Raw genomic sequence first — 17,079 nt, forward strand, 5'->3', positions numbered from 1 at the left:
AGAGAGAGAGCGAGAGAGAGACACAGAGAAAGAGACACAGCGAGAGAGAGAGAGAGAGAGAGAGAGAGAGAGAGATTTGCGTGTTCTGATGTGAGCTACTCACAGGTAAAGGTTCTCTTTTATCTCCTCGTACTCATATTCTAGTCCCATGCATAATTCTGCAGCTCCCTCAGTGTTTTCTGTCGTATATGGCGGCTAGCGCGAGCGCTTACAACTAACACCGCGGACCGCGAGGTGCCGCCGCGCTTGTGCCGAATCCGCTACTGAATCCGACTCCCGCTTCGCGGACAGAATCGGCACAACACCCCCCGCTGTACAACTGCGGGAGTGAAAACAGCGCTAATAAAGTAGTTTAGTTTCACTTTCAGTTTTCGTTATTTTATTTAAAAATAAAAATATAAATAAAAAACAGACGCCTACATCTCAGACTATTTTCCCACACTTCACTCCTCGCGCCCGTTTTGGCCACAAGGCGCAGACGAGAGACATCTGTTATTTTAGCCGTCGCCATTCTACACTCGCTGCTGCTCTGCTGGCTTGCGCGTGAATCGATTCATTTGTTCAGAACACTACGTTTATCTGAATCCTTCCACACCGACTGCTGCGGTGTGAATCAGTTTTCTTATGAACTGAATCAAATTGCGCCTACTAATTTGACTCATTTGAAGCTAGTGACTGGGCTATATACAGTATCGAAAGCATCGAACGCTAAAGAACCGAATCGTTTGTGATGACGTAGTATCGAAAAAGAATCGAACTTTCGGTACGCCGTGCAACTCTATTTCATGGGGTACTGAAATCAAAAAGGGTCATACCGAATCCCAACCACTTCAGTGGGGCTGAAGTTTCAAAATTACAACCAATATCAAACAGTGTACAACAAAAATGATAGCTTTTTTGGTGTCTCTTTAACACACATGCACTTTCTTTGAAGTGTGGCATTATTCCAATGTTGAGAAATAGCCATAAACTGCTATGTTGCTTTGTTGCTTGTAAAATGTGTGAGTCAAACACAACATTGCTACACTAAAATCTTTTCAAACTCTACACTTAAATCTTTTCAAAACTTACAGAAAAATTCAAATATTGATATTTGACGCCACCTATCAATAATATGTCACAAACAAAAACAATACAACGCTGTATCAATATTTTGCCAAACTCTTACTAGGATAACCTCAAAGCACTAAGCTTCTGAGATGGGGCCCTATCTTTCCTGCCCAAGGCGCATCACAATGGTCACTGCCATCTTACACCCAGCCAGTGGTCTATTTCACGCCTTGCACCTACATTGTTTAAATAGCAAAGGCGCTTCTAAATGTATCTATGCCAGTGTGCATTTTGGTCTGAAAGTGAGGTGTGTTCAGGTAAATTTCTGCCGTATGGCTTGGCAATGGAAAAAACTGGTGGGCCACTCACTAAAACTAATCTAGGTAGACAAACTCATACAAACTTATAGCACATGCATAACACACATGGATATGCAGCTGTGCAAACTTTTACATTAACAATAAACAGAATGAACAAGCCTGAACAAGCAGGTAAGTTTTCTCTGCTAAGTTAGCTGCGTCCTGAAATAGCAATCCGCTATAGAGTGCACCTGGCTGGAAATGGCAAGTGAAACTCTGATTGGTTTATTCCAAGTTACGGCCAAAAAACACACTCGTGATTAATTAAAAGGGATTACTTTTCCTGTGGTTACGATAGCAAAGACACACTGACATGCCCTAAATGATAAGCTTAATTTATTTAAAATATCCCAGAAGCCATCATTATAGCTAATATTAGTATTAGCTGAACGTATGTACGTTTCAGCTCCATGTATAAAAACCAGCATATAAATAATTGAGTCCCAATATTGATATGTCATGCATGTTTATGATTTGTGTATGTTAATAGCTGACCACAGGTGTACGCTTGGGTGTGCACCACTTGTCCACTGGTCCTGCAGGTCCTGCAGTGTTTTCTATGCTGCAGAACACTTAATTCAATTCATTATCTAATTATCAAGCCCTTCATAAGTGGATTTTCTGCTGCATTGTTTCCAATGGAAACAACATTTTAGACAGACACTCCTGGATTTTATAATGAATGTTGTTATACTTTTTTTTTATATCATATGACTGTTTTTTTCTACTCATACACTTTTGTTTCACAATGTTTGACTGTAGGACACTTTTAGAATCATTTTCTTGTTATATGGAAATATGAACAAGGCAAACAACTAACTATTATTCATTTAAAAGAATTCTGTAGGTGGCCTATTTTCTATATGCAAGGGCTGTCTTTTTCCTGATTAATTTTGGTAGAAGCCCTTTTTGATACTGTAATTGATATGCAGAATTCATATATGCAGCTTTGGGATTCTAAGCTTACTGTGAATAAAAGGAAGTTCTTTTCTCACCCAAATACACAGTTTTCAGGAGAAAAAGCTGTGTAGATTAACATCCAGTGCTCGTTTGAGTTTTTTATTAGAGTTTTGTTTACTTAGCTTAGCTTTTCAAATAAAACATTGGGCATCCCTACAGTGCACAATCAACTCTGATTGTTAGATTATTCACTGATCTATAGGCTAATTAATACAGCTGGTACTGAAGAGGAGATATGTACCGTATTTTTCTATAAGACGCACTTAAAATCCTTTAATTTTCCCTGAAAATGTCAGTGCCCCTTATATTCCGGTCAAGTCAGCAGTAAAGACACTTTGCTAAAGTGCAGTGTTATACTGCTAACCCCGGCTAGCACTGCCTGAGCAGCATTAGCATTACTCGCTAGCGGTTAGCCGCTAATGCTAATGCTCAAGCCTAGTGCTGGAGAAATTCGGGATTCTAAGCTTACTGTGAATAAAAGGAAGCGCTTTTCTCACCAAAATACACAGTTTTCAGGAGAGAACTCTGTGTAGATTAACATCCAGCGCTCCTTTGACCTTTTTTTAAACAGTTTTGTTTACTTAGCTTAGCTTTACTTAACTTAGGTAACTAGCTACCCCCGCACCACCACCCAGCAGCGAGACCTGCTGAATAAGAAGTTCCTTATAGTGTCTCTTACAATACGCCTTATAATCCGGTGCGCCTTATGTGTGAAAATAGACCAGAAAATAGTGCCTTATAATGTGCCTTATAATGCCTTATAATACAGTGCGCCTTATAGTGTGAAAAATACAACATGTGCAGTGCAGGACCACTGTGTAGTTTAACATAGCATATAAAGGCAATCATGATGTTCTGGCAGTTGGTCTTCATTCAGAGCTGTTATTAATCATCCATCAGATGTATTATGAATTTTAATAATTATGTAAGATGGTTCTCCATCCAGTAATTTTGAAATGAGTTTGGTAGTAGGAGGATTTAGTAGATATAGTAGTACATCAATCATCAAACATTTTAACCTCACTTATTCTTTATTCTTCACTTATTCCTCACTTATTGAATGCAATCAAACCCTCACAGCAGTGTGCAAAAATATTAATACAAAGCCTTTCCTGGACAATGTAGATAGTTACTCCAATAAAAGCAGAATTGACTCTTTATTATTTCTTTGATGTCAGAAGAAACACTCAATTAGTAGGTGTTTAATAGTATAGTAGATCCATATAATGGAGTCCGGTGTAGAATGTGATCTCTGCAGATTAGAAAAAGGCACATAAAATGGTCATAAGGCCAACTGACATTGACACATTACCTGTAGGCTCATAACACTGCCTGTTAATTTAACTTCTGAACGATGGAAACCTCACAGCTCACTTCAAAGTCTAGGCTATTTTGGTAGCTCGCTATCACACTATTTAATATAGAGCAAGGCACTTGTGGCTGTGTTACAGCGTGAAGACAAGAGCTACCTGTCAAACAGCGGCGTGTGAAATAGAAACTTTTATAAACTTTAGCTAAGCCTCTGTCAGCATCACTGCTGGATAGAAAATGACTGGCTCTTTTTTTACCTAACTGTGAGTGTGTGGAGTCTTGTAACAGGCTTTTGTATAATCATTTATCAAGTGCAGTTTGGTTAAATATTTAACTAGAAAGAGTTCATATCTATACATAAAACAATTATTTTTGACCTTCCTTTGTTCTTTTAAATATACCACCATTCAAAAGTTTTAGAACATCCCTATTTCTTAGTAGTCTGATAACAGTGCTACATGACCCAGACTTTATTACTGCACTTCACCTGTCAGACCTCCAAGTCTTCTTCTCTTTACTACTGAAGCTGAGATGTAGTCCACTGTTAAACTGAGCTACAGGTGTTGCCATGTGGGTCAGCCAGACCTGACAGCAGTTTTCTCCATTTTCCAAGAATATTTTGAAGGTGTAGGAAACAGTACTCACTGCTTTCTGGCTTCATCTGTACTCTGTCTACAGAAAAAAATGTATACTTTGTTTTAATTGTTACAAATTTTAGGTCCTTTTTTTTGTTATTGTGATGAAAGTGTGTATATGCTCAGCTGTGCGTAAGGCTGCAGTAGAGAGAGCATCAACACTATCTGTTACAGCACTGCTTTGCTACAGACAAAATCTTTATAAATTTTCATTTTTTTTTGCATCCGTTTCCTAAACTCATTTTATTTCCATTGCTACAGACTAGCTGTAAGCTGTTAACATATGACTTTTTTCCTTAAAAGCACCACATGCCCCTTTTCAGTTTTATTTACAATATGCAATTTTTGTTATTTTTGAATTATACCTTTTTCATTTTTTTTTTTACAATATACAGTTAATTTCACATTTTTTTCCCTTCAAGCCATGGCAGTTTACTGATACATTTGTACCATTTAACTAACTGGATTTTGTAAACTTTTAGGTTATTCATTGAACCTAAAGAGTTTACATGTCAATACAAAATGCAGGAAAAACAGTAGTGTTGTAATGAACACCAGGGTAGACAGGCAGAAGGGACATAGACAAGAAAATAATCCAAAAAACAAGCAAGGTCGGCAACTAACAAACAAATAAATAATAACCTGAGCAAGGCAAAAGAAATGAGTCAAACGTAGAGAAGCAATAAACAGAAGAGAAATGCGTTGTAGAAGAGCTAGGAAACCTAGATTTAATACTCGGCAAATAGAGAGAGCAAACAGAGGGGTATATATACTAAAAGTCCAGGTGCAGTAATCAGTAGCTGGGCGAACCCGAACGCCGAAGTGTCATGTGATCCAATGAGTTATTGTAGTCCTGAGAGTGAGAATGCCGGAAAATGGAGTCTCAGAGTACATTAGAGTCCTGAGCAGGCAGACTGACAGTGTCAGGCATGACAAGTGTATATACACTCACTGACAAAAGAAATAACACACCAAGAAGTAGTTGTTGGAATGGATAAAAAGGTATATGTTTGAATGTAATGATGACATATGTAAGCGATTACAATTTATTAGAGTGAAAGGTTAAGCCTTTTTGGGAGGCTCTAATACTCCCACAGAGAACCTGGATTTGTCCGTAAAGACATGAATCCAGTCTGTAGTTGTCCTGGATGGATAGCTGGCTGATGAACACCGTAAATGAAGGGCAGTTTGTCAACAAGACCATCTTGCTTCTCTTAGTCCATTGATGCGCCTCCCTCTTAGAGGCATGGCTAGGAATCAACAAACTCTCACCAAGGGGTACACTACCAAAAAGTAGTTTCTGAGAGCCTTTTTATTTAGCAGGACCCAATGGAGTAAAGCATTTGCCACTTTGTAATATTGCCATTCCTTCTCACAATATTTAAATCATGTTTAGGCAAACATTCACTGTAGCATTGTTTCAATAAGCTCCTGCAACATCACAAGATTTATTTCAATCTAGTGATGCATTCATTTTTCACCAAGATCTTGCAGCATTTATGATGGAAGAGTCTGACCACTGCACAAAGCCTTCTCCAGCACATCCCAAAGATTCTCAATGAGGTTAAGATCTGGACTCTGTGGTGAACAATCCATGTGTGAAAATGATGATCTCATGCTCCCTGAATCACTCTTTCACAATTCCAGACCCATGAATCCTGACATTATCATCTATGCCCGTGTCATCAAGGAAGAAAATATCAATTGATGGAATAATCTGGTTTATATTCAGTATATTCAGATAGTCAGCTGACCTCTTTCTTTCAGCACATACTGTTGCTGAACCCAGACCTGACCAACTGCAGCACCAACCCCACATCATTTACTTACTTAAATCCAGGTGGCCACATTTATTTTTATATATTTTGCCAAATGCATGTTGAGTTTTCCAGCATTCCAGGGTGCATTTTTTATGTTATTGAATGTATATAAACATGTGAGAGATATAAAATAGATATTTTTAATGTGCACTCTTTCAAAACAGCTTTGCGTGTATGTTATTATAAGAATGTGATCAGAATGATCATGACATCATTATGATTCTGTGTGCAGGTAGAATGAACTCTCCTGTAGGAAAGTAGGGACTGTATCAGTCTGAAGTCTGCCTCACATTCTCGCCCCAGAATCCAGTATTCACACTCAACCTACATTTTAGGTGAAGCTGAGCTTCTCAGACTGTAAGTGTGTGGGTGACACAAAAAAAAATCCCCAACAGTTTCTTCGTCTTCTGTAATGGAAAGATATAACATTCAATTATAACGTTATTATGCTGTATCATAGTTATTAGACCCTGTTTTTAAATGTTAATTATTAGATTAGTCCTCAGTTACTACTTTTCCTACTAGTAATTATATTCTATAATAAGGCAATTATATAATCACATACCCAGATACAAAAAATACTGTTATAACCACACAGTAGAAAAAGTTGGACAGTATGGAAAATGCAGTAAATAAAAAACAGTGTTTTTTTTTTTTTTTTTTTGCAATTCCTTTGACTCTTTATTTGTTTGAAGACAGTATGAACCAAACATGTTTCATATTTTGTCAGCTCAACATCATTTTATTTGGTATTACACTTTCATTCCTGCATTTCACGCCTAAAATTATTTCTGAAAAAGGCTTAAAGAGTAAAGCATTTGCCACTTTGTAATATTGCCATTCCTTCTCACAATATTTAAATCATGTTTAGGCACAGAGAATACCAAGTGAAAAAGTGTGCCATTCTTTCTGCAAACACGTCTTAAGGTGTGCAACAGTGCAAGGTCATCCGTGTTACATTTTTCATTTTAGATCAGAACTGCATGCATATCAGTATTCGTGTCCGTATCCTCTTCTTCTGCAGCAATACCTGTAATATGGCTAATTAATTTTTCTGTTTTTATAGTAATTTCTGGTCATTTATGGTCATTTTTTTTAGTATAGTTGAGGGTGAGCTTTACACTCATGAAACTGCACTGCTGACTAAATATTAATTCATTTACTGCCATTATTAGAGATAGAAATTTGCACTTTTAATAATCTGCTTGTATTTAAACAGGGTTTCATTAACATGTATGTATAATATTGTAATGTAGTTTAAAAGGAAGGATACCTGTAAGTTATAAACCTTTTAGAAAGTTTAGAATCTGAACTTTTACCATGAATTCTCTGCTTGTTACAGTCGCTGGCGAGTTAGATGAATATAAAATTGTGCATTTATTTTGACTGTGACATTAAAGAGTTAAGCTTTTAAGCATTTATTCAAATTCACTGCACAGACATACAGACACACACACACACACAGACCTCAGCACTGGCCTCCACAGCCCAAGGGACATCAAATTAAACCTACAACTTCCGCAAAAATGGTTACCATAGCATCAGCACAAAGTAGATGCTAATTGGCTCTTTCTCAACTCCATCAGCTTGATTGGTTAAGAGGCCCGGAAAGAGAGACTCCACACGACCAATTGGATGTGCCAATCATCAAGCATTTGAATAATTGGGGTCTTTATGAATGTACAGTAGTCAGAAAAAGCAAGCATTGATTCATCTGATTAAATTCTGATGCAGCATGATAGTGATTTCAACATGAATAAAAATAAACAGGTTGATATAGTATGATACAATATATAATATATAAATATAAGTGTATGTAAATAGTGTAGGTAATATATAAGTGTAAGTGTACTTTTAGTTTATCTGCTGTATTTAGTGATATTAACTCATAATTAAGTAACTGAGCAGGAGTGTGCCATATCGTTTAATATGCAATATGTTGTGATATCCAGTATTATGTCTAGAAAGCAGTTTATTATTTACTGTGAGCTTTAAGTGTATTTGTTGTAGAACTGTTTATGTTTGCAGTTTATATGCATTCAATAAATATTCTGAACCGTATTTTTGGGAAGACTTTTTGCTACATTGGTACCACTTTAAAATAAGGAGTTTATAAATAGTTGATAGGAGTTTATTATTGGTTTTAATATGTTTTAAATACTTTAAAAACATTAGCATGCAACACATACATAGGAGGGCCAACAGTGACCTGTCATTTGCCATGATTATCTTACTTTATCTTACTATTATCTTACTTACCATCTTGTCAGCATTAAATATGATTTATTCAGTAATCATGTTGTGTAAATTAACATATTAATTTACTAAAATGTGTTTCTATATTATTTTATTAGATATGTTAATGCTGACTGATGGAAGAGACAAAGCAAGATAAGCATCCAGAATGATCTGAGATTTGACAGCATAAGTGAATGAAAAAGGGAATCACTTTTTGGCAAACGGCAGGTCATCGTTGACCTTTGTGTTTGTGTTTTTTTTTAAGCATTTCGATCCTATTTTATAACCAATAATTAACTTCTTTATGCATTTTTAAACTCATTATTTATATACACATTTATAAGCCTATTATAAAGGAGCCTTATTTTCAAGTGGCACCCATTAGTTGTTTGTTACATTAATTAAATCATACATTTTTTTTGTGTGTCTGCAGAATATTTAATCTGTAGTTATAGTTTGCATGAAGTAAAACTTTGACGTATAATGGATTAAATTGGTTAACTAATGTTAAATATTATTATTTTTTATTGTTAATTGTTTTCAGTATAATTATTAATATTTTTTTCCTATCACTAGGAATACTCTGAAATTGTGTGATATTATTTAGTGATATATATATATCGCCTCACTTACAGTTGCTCTACTATACCTATGCAAACAGACCCCCTGATACCCCCGTCCCCCTCGTCCACTCCTCACACACACACACACATGCAGAGTAATTGATGGCAGTCAGTCTGAGCTCAGTCACGTTTGAGCAGGCGGTGGTGTGTGTGAGCGGCAGGCAGGAACAGGTGCTCTGAAGCTGGCCCTGGACTCCCAGCTCCCACCTGGCTAATGGAATTTGCTAATTAGGTAGTGGGGGGAAGGAGGAGGAGGGTGGGGGGGTGTGGTGTGGTGAGACTGGAGAAGCATGGATGTGAAATTAAGCAGTGAGTGACAGGCCTCATTTCTGCTTCTCGAGGGACGGACAGTGTGCTCAGGGCATGGACAGTGTGACGCCAGGCCATGAAAGTCTCCACACACCCCCGCCTCCAAAACCAAACACGACACACTGCCTTTACACTTCTCCTTCTCCTTTACTCTCACTCTTTCGCTTAGTCTTAAAACAATGCAAGGATCATTTTCTCTGTACAGTGCAAGCTTCTCCTGCACCATCATCCTCATCCTCATCCTCATCTGCTAGACAGAGGCTTCTGTATTATTAATTAATAGAGTTTTAAATCTTAAAACGATATGATCTAATGTCATGTGCTTGTATTGGTCTGTCAAGACTTGTGTGATGTAGCCCTGATGTAAAATCACTTTGTTCTTATTGAACAGTTTATATAATGTAACCCTCCAAACTGATGTGCTTTGTTTGGTAATGGAATTCTAAAGTATAAGTATTTTGTGTAAGTATTTTATCCCTCTGGCAAGCAAGACTTAAAACTTGGTGGCAAAACATTTGTTAGCAAGCACAGATGTGCAGTCCGACATTTTTTTTTTGGTTGATGATGAGGTTTGTGCACATGTCAGGAGGAATTTTGGTCCACTCCTTTTTGCAGATCATCTCTAAATCATTAAGATTCTGAAGCTGTCGCTTGGCAACTCTGAGCTTCAGCTTCCTCCATAAGTTTTCAATAGGATTAAAGTCTGGAGACTGGCTAGGCCACTCCATGACCTTAATGTGCTTCTTTTTGTGCCACTTCTTTGTTGCCTTGTCTGTATGATTTGGGTCATTGTCATGTTGGAAGACCCAGCCACGACCCTTTTTAATGGCCTGGTGGAGGGAAGGAGGTTTTCACTCAGGATTTTACGGTACATGGCTCCATCGATTCTCCCATCAATGTGGTGAAGTAGTCCCTGTGCCTTCAGCAGAGAAACTCCCCAAAACATCATAATGTTCCCACCTCCATGCTTGATAGCGGGGACAATGTTCTTTGGGTCATAGTCAGCATTTCTTTACCTCCAAACACGACGAGTTAATGTCAAGTTAATGTCAAAGAACTCAATTTTTTTCTTGTCTGACCACAGCACCTTCTCCCAATCGCTCTTAGAATGTTTATTGGCAAATTTCAGACATTAATTAAGGATACCCCATGAGTCATTTTGTATTTTCTTACTATTGCACCAACAGTTGTCTCCTTCTCACCCGGCGTTTTAGTTATGGTTATGTAGCCCATTCCAGCCTTGTGCAGGTCTATGATCTTGTCCCTGACATCCTTAGAAAGCTCTTTGATCTTGCTCATGTTGTAGAGGTAAGAGTCTGACTAATTAATTGAGTCTGTTGACAGGAGTCTTTTATACAGGTGACAGTTTAAGACATCTGTCTTTATAATGCAGGTAACAAGTTAAAACGAGTAGGGTCTAACTGGTCTGTAGGAGCCAGAACTCTTAATGGTTGGTAGGGGATCACATACTTATTTCTCTCTGCAAAATGCTAATAAATGTGATTTTCTGAATTTTATTTTTAATATTCTATTTCTCATTTTTTAAATTAACATACCCTTAAAATTATAGACTGTTTATGTATTTGTCAGTGGGCAAACTTACAAAATCAGCAAGGAATCAAATAATTATTTCCTTTACTATAAGTCAGGTTGCACAGCCCCAGTCAATGAGATAGGACTTAGCCATGATTCAATATCAATATATATTGCAATAGACAATTATTAAATCTATTTATTTAAATAGTTCCAGTATTTCACTATACATTGCTTACAGCAGGGGTGTCAAACTCATTTTGGCCGAGGGCCACATTGGCATATTGGCTGTCCTCTGAGGGCCAGATGTAACTTATAAATATAAGAAAATGTAACCAAATGTAATATATGTAAATGAATGTAATTACTCCTTAATGTTAAATAACTCTCAATATATTATTTATTCAATCAAATATTACAGTTGCATGGAAAAAATGTTTCCTTGTTGCTCTATTAACATAAATCCTTTTAATTTGTCATGTTATGAAATCCAAAAACTCCATCAATCAAGAACCAAACTAGTCAAGTGAATAGAAATGACATAAAATACAAGTTATATTAACTTTGATCAAAACGTTTGATACTGAAATAAGGCTTAATAAATATAAAATCAAAAATTGTGAGCTGTTAAGAACATGTGACAGATTTAGCATTTCCTCAGATTTAGCAGTTCCTCATCCAACCACTAGTCGGAGCTGCAGCAGCAGCACAAGCCCGCAGTCTTTACTGAGTCAGAGCTACAGCCCAACCACGGGCTACAGAGCTCAGCTGAGCCAGTCTGGAGCGTTTTTAAAGTTTTTAAGTTCTTCTGTGTATGAAATAAAGGTTTTAACCCCACTAAACGTATAATACAGCTCTCTACAGTTCATCTTTCAGCCCGAGCAGCTAACAGCAGCAGTTTAGAGCAGCCGACACGGAGTCACTGCTGGGATTACATTATAAACAGGTCAGTTAGCGCTGCTAACCTCAGCATGTTTATAACTACGGAGTTTAGTGGACACACCACGGCTGCAAGGTTAGACTGTTGAAGGCTACTGAAGACTATTAAAGCAGGCAACGCAGCGTAAGCAAAAAAAACAAAAAACACACACACCAAAATACAAGTTAAGATAAAATATGAAAACGAACATAATAAAGCATAAATAATTAAATTGAATTGCGGGCCAGATGTATGCTTATTTTGTTAACCCGTGAGGGGCCGTGGGCCGGTACTTTGAGACCCCTGGCTTACAGCATCTGTCAATGACTTTTATCACATTGCATGAATTCTTTTTTTTTTAGAAGTTTGTCGGTACATATACATGTTGGGGGTGTTTTTGACAATTGCTTGTGGCTTTTATATTGTTCACATCAATATCAGAATTATATCGTACAATCAAACAAAATAAGGAAATATATTGGGACATAAAGAATCGCGACATGAAGAGACATGAAGAAACCAGCTAATTGTCTGACCTAATAGAAACCCTCAATAGTTGCTGTATAGACAGTTTTTGATAACATTTTAAGAAATTGGAAACATTTAGTAGTTCTTGAGGGAGATATTCTTGCATGTTTGCTAATGTATCTGCTAGGTTGTCTCTCATGGGTCTGTTTTTTACTGTTATTGCACAGTTTGCAAGTTGATCTGATGGTTATTTTCTTACAGTATTCTTGTTTGCTAACTTTTGCTTTTGGTTAATTAGAGTGTAATTGTAGTTGTAGAAGTGACTGTTTATAGCTGACACTTCAGTGTTGGCCTCCAATATTAAATACCTTGTATTACCTTTTGTAGCTTGTACTTTTATTACGAGCGTAGAAGAAGGTCAGATTTCATGGGCATAATGAGTGAGTATGGTACCTGTGGCTGCGGATGCTCCAGAGATTGATCTGTTCTTCATCCCTCACACACCTCATCTCCTTTGATGACACCGTGTGAAGGTCAAACGCTAATTGCTCTCTGGACTTCAGAGGTGAATTATCAGAGGTGTCTTCAGAGGTACGCTCATCACAGGTAACGTGGATCAGTTGGCGGTACTAACGCGTGCTGAAGGACGATAAATGAGGCCCTGTCTGTAATCTCAGCAGAAGCCCCGTGAAGCAGCTGTGAGAAATATGAAGGCGGGCTGTCTGTGGTGTGTCAACACCTCTACTGTGTTCAGGAAACGCCATTCACTCTCTAATTACTCCCACCACTCCTTCTGTAATTACAGCATCTTAAAGCTGCCTTGTTCCTGCTGATTCCTGCGTCCCACACTATTTTAAGGGTTTGATATTTGTATGCAATACATCTTTCCGCAGCAGACGCTTTTATTGCTGTGGTAATGCCCGAAGTCTCTTTCAGTTAACTGATGCGCCAGTGCAGCAGATAAGGAGATAAAGGTGCTGTGTTTGTCTGGATGCCGTAGACAGTTGTGATTCTCCGCAGCTTTCGGGATTATAGCCATTTTATCGGCTGATCTAATCAAGTGAATATTTGTAGCGACACTTGACGTTACCTGACATAACAGCGTTTGCGTCTAAAAATACACGCCTCTCATTACAGGGATTTGCCTGCTATAAGGAGAGACGGGTTTTGAACAGGATTGCAGTAGCAAATTGGAAAGCCTGTGGTGATTGCTTACTGCTTGGTACATTGGGATTGTATGTATTTATAGCATGAGTCATTCTAGGTGATGTGTTCAGAAAAACACATAATCAAGCCCTTCGGTTCCCAGGCCAGAGCGGCACAAACAGAAATCCCTCCGGTGACACTAAAGAGATGAATATGATGGCATATTCCCACTATGTTTAATCTATCATGCCTACATCATACAGTAATGATTGTTGCCTTTTATGGCCTGAAACCTTTTTTTGGAGAGCTCTCACAGGACTACTTCACTCTGTGAAACCTCTTAATAGTCTGAAGTAAGCAAATTATAAAAAACACTGCTGTTCCTGTTGCTCTTCCTAAACCCTCTGCTGCCCATAGAGTAGAGAGGGATACGAGGTGAAGAGCAGGTGGTTAAGTGTGAGTGAGCCATTGACGTTTGCAGTATGCTTTTGGAGTATGGTATAAATTGCTAAGGGGTTCTGATATGTGAAAACAGACAGGTTTTTCATGTATTTTTCATGTTCACATCAATGATAATGCTGATGCTGACACATAAATGTTAATAATGTGTAGAAATGTAAAATGCACAGTGCTAAAAAAGTATTGTTCGGCTTGTTTGAACATTCTTTAAGAAGCCATAGGCCTCTGTTAGCTGATGTGTCGAAGCTGGTTCGCTGCACTTTCCCCCAAGTGTTTTGGCTGCTAGGGCTGCACGATATTGGAAAAAATGTACATTGCAAATGTTCTCTTTTCGGCAATATATATCACAATATTAAACAATTCGCTGTCTCGCGTCCGGACCGATCAAGACCTGAGTCAGCGCCGAGCACTCAAAACCAGAGAAATCATTAAAAGCGTTTAAAAGGATTAAAAGCGTGAATTCAGCTGTAACTGGAAATATCTGTGCAAAACTGTGCTGTTCTGAGGTGCATATCTTTCGACACGGGCGTTTACAAGCTCTAGCAGACACAGATACAGCGCTGTGTATCTACTGCTTGTGTCAAGAATCAAAATATTGCAACACGACGTATTTGATTTTATTGCCTTGTTTAACATTGGACATCCTAAGATGTGACTATTGCACATGCGCACGCCACAATGACGATACTTAAATGACATATCGTGCAGTACTATTGGCTGTCTAGTAGTGCTGCATTGGTGGTGGCTGACTTTACATGTATAAGAGGAGGCATGCATTTGTTTTCACCCTTCTAGTGTTGAAAAAATGCCAAGTGATGGGGGAGTCCTAGTGTGTGTGTGGGTTGGTGAGTTAATAAGCTCAGCTAAAATCTGGGAGGCAATTGGGTAAATATGTAAAAATATACATATATACATATATATTTTGATTGTTCTTCGTAGTAGAATGATATTGTCCACATCTTTGTGTTTCCTCTGTTCTAAGGTGATTAGTTGGCTCAGGTGGGAAAAGGAAAAACACTGTATGCTGGGCACTGACCCTCAAAACCAGGGTTGTGGACCACTGTCTTACATAATAACTAATTAACAGTGTTTTTTTTTTTTGTATTTGTGTTTGCAGAACCTCACCCATTGCTGACCTCAGCTGTCTAGCCGTCCCGGACTCAACTCTAACATCTGTCTGGTAAGACTAGAATTTGTCTGTTTGAATTACTACTGCTTTAATCTTGAGAAACCCACAATCAATGACGATTTTGCGCAACTGGACTGAAGTGTGTACAGTTCCTGGCATAAGTAACCTGTCCACCATTGCTAAATACAAGCTGGTGCCTGTTCAAAGTGAAGTTTGTCCATTAACCTTCAGACTAAGCTTGTCTGGAGATTTTTATAGAACAGTTTTATAGGATCACACAACTGACTATATATAGCATGTACAGCAACTCGATCTTCAAAATCTCCTTTGACTTGAATTTAGGAGAATAGACTGTACTTGGCACGCTGCTAACTGCACTATGTAACTCTGGTGAAACAGACAGGACAATACTGTTTTTTAATTGATTAAATGGAATCACTCTTCTTAACAACTTTTATTCCCAGTTCTAGTTACATATGTTTAAAATTGCAGTGTTTTTATCTAACATTTAGTGTTAGAAACTGATCCAGTATCTACTGTTGAGTTGAGCATTATTCTCCAGACCTGCTTCTGGAGATCTACCTTCCTGCAGATGTTATCTCCATCTGCACTCAACCCCACCTGATCATCTAATTACTGCTTTCAGAAGTGATTTAACTGAATTGGGAGTGTTAGAATGGAAGCTCAATATGCACAAAGGCTGATCTTCATACTGATGACTGAGCTAAGCGCTGCCACTATGTTCTGGAGATCGCTGGTTCAAATCCTGTTTATGCGGCTTGCCGTCAGCTGCCAGAGCCATGAGAGAGCACAATAGGCCTTGCTCTGGGTGGGTAGATGGTACTCTTTCCCCTTATCACTCCTAGGGTAATGTCAAACAGCACAAGACATCTGTTAGCTGATGTATCGTACCTGAGTCACTGTGCATCGGCGGCAGCAGCAGCAGCAGAAAAAGATTTGTCTTCTCATTTTTAATCCCTACTGATCTATACTGATGCAGTGTGCATAAATTTACCAATCTGTACATGCAATCCAGTTCAGGGACAGATTCAGGGATGGGGTGTAAGATAGCAATGAGCATCACAAGGTGCCTTGCGCAGGGTGCAAGATAGGGCCCATAAACAGACATCCTCTAAAGAAAATTACAGGCTGAATTACCTACTGTTTTTAACTGAGCTCTGTGGTCCTCCGGTAATTTTAGTCCTGTCCAGTCGCACATCTCTGAGTTTTGTCACCTCGCTTTTAATGAAATAGCTATTTGTCCACTGCCACACACTGTAATTATACTTTTGGCGTGATTTTCCACGGAGACCCACATAAACACAACAGCGAGTGGAAATGAAGGAGCTACTGAACGTGATGTCATGTGACAGAGAAAGACTAAAAACTCACTGATCTTCCTGTTTTATCAAGAGAAGTAGAAGCCAAAGTGTGAAATATTGTTCACTAGAGGTGTGCCAAAAAATCGATTCACATAAGAATCTTGATTCTCATTTACTACGATTCAGAATCGATTTAAAATGTCCCAAAATCGATTCTGAGGGGCGGGTTTTAGACTGATTTTGGGCTGTGTATTTTTGTTGGACCTGGCAACCCTGGGGATAGCGCTTGTCCCTTTGGAGATCTTCCAGACACACACAGAGCGTAGGTGTTTGAGAATCACCGGTAAGATGGCAGAACAAGCACTATATTACCTTAGATTAACGTGTAGTTTCAATGTTTTATGGCAGAATGCTTCATAACAAGCATAAAAAAGATCGCTAGTAGTTAGTTTCAGTAACTGTTAGCTAGCTAACTAGCTAACTTTCCAGTTCCACCTTAAATAACGCTACAGGTGGCAGCGGGCTGCAGCATTTAAGGCGGAACGGAAAAATAACAATAAGCTAATCAGAGCTAATTTCAGCTCCTCATCACAGAGGAATTAAGGAATGGACAATATGAATTAATTTCTCCACCTCCTGCCCCCTTTCTGAAGAAATACAACCACCTTAAATTAACTAGTTAATCAGCAGCTGCTCCTGAACTTTAGCGCTCCACTGCTATCATCACATCAGCCCAGCAGCGTCACCTACACACCACCGCTAGTAGCCTGGTAATAAAGCAGTGTTATTTATTTATGT

General features: G+C 38.3%; 1 protein-coding gene across 2 annotated transcripts in view; it reads left to right on the forward strand.

Annotated features, from left to right (window-relative positions):
• The window catches only part of LOC103022380 (1-phosphatidylinositol 4,5-bisphosphate phosphodiesterase beta-4), a 129,313-nt gene that overhangs the window by 11,331 nt on the left and 100,903 nt on the right, over positions 1-17,079 (forward strand). For both annotated transcript variants that reach the window (XM_007232816.4, XM_007232819.4), the window contains exon 3: positions 14,948-15,010. The gene's annotated coding sequence lies outside the window, so the exon portion shown is untranslated. The remainder of the gene's footprint in view (positions 1-14,947; positions 15,011-17,079) is intronic.

The sequence above is a fragment of the Astyanax mexicanus genome, chromosome 1 (genome assembly GCF_023375975.1).
Source record: "Astyanax mexicanus isolate ESR-SI-001 chromosome 1, AstMex3_surface, whole genome shotgun sequence".
Taxonomy (NCBI): Eukaryota; Metazoa; Chordata; class Actinopteri; order Characiformes; family Acestrorhamphidae; genus Astyanax; species Astyanax mexicanus.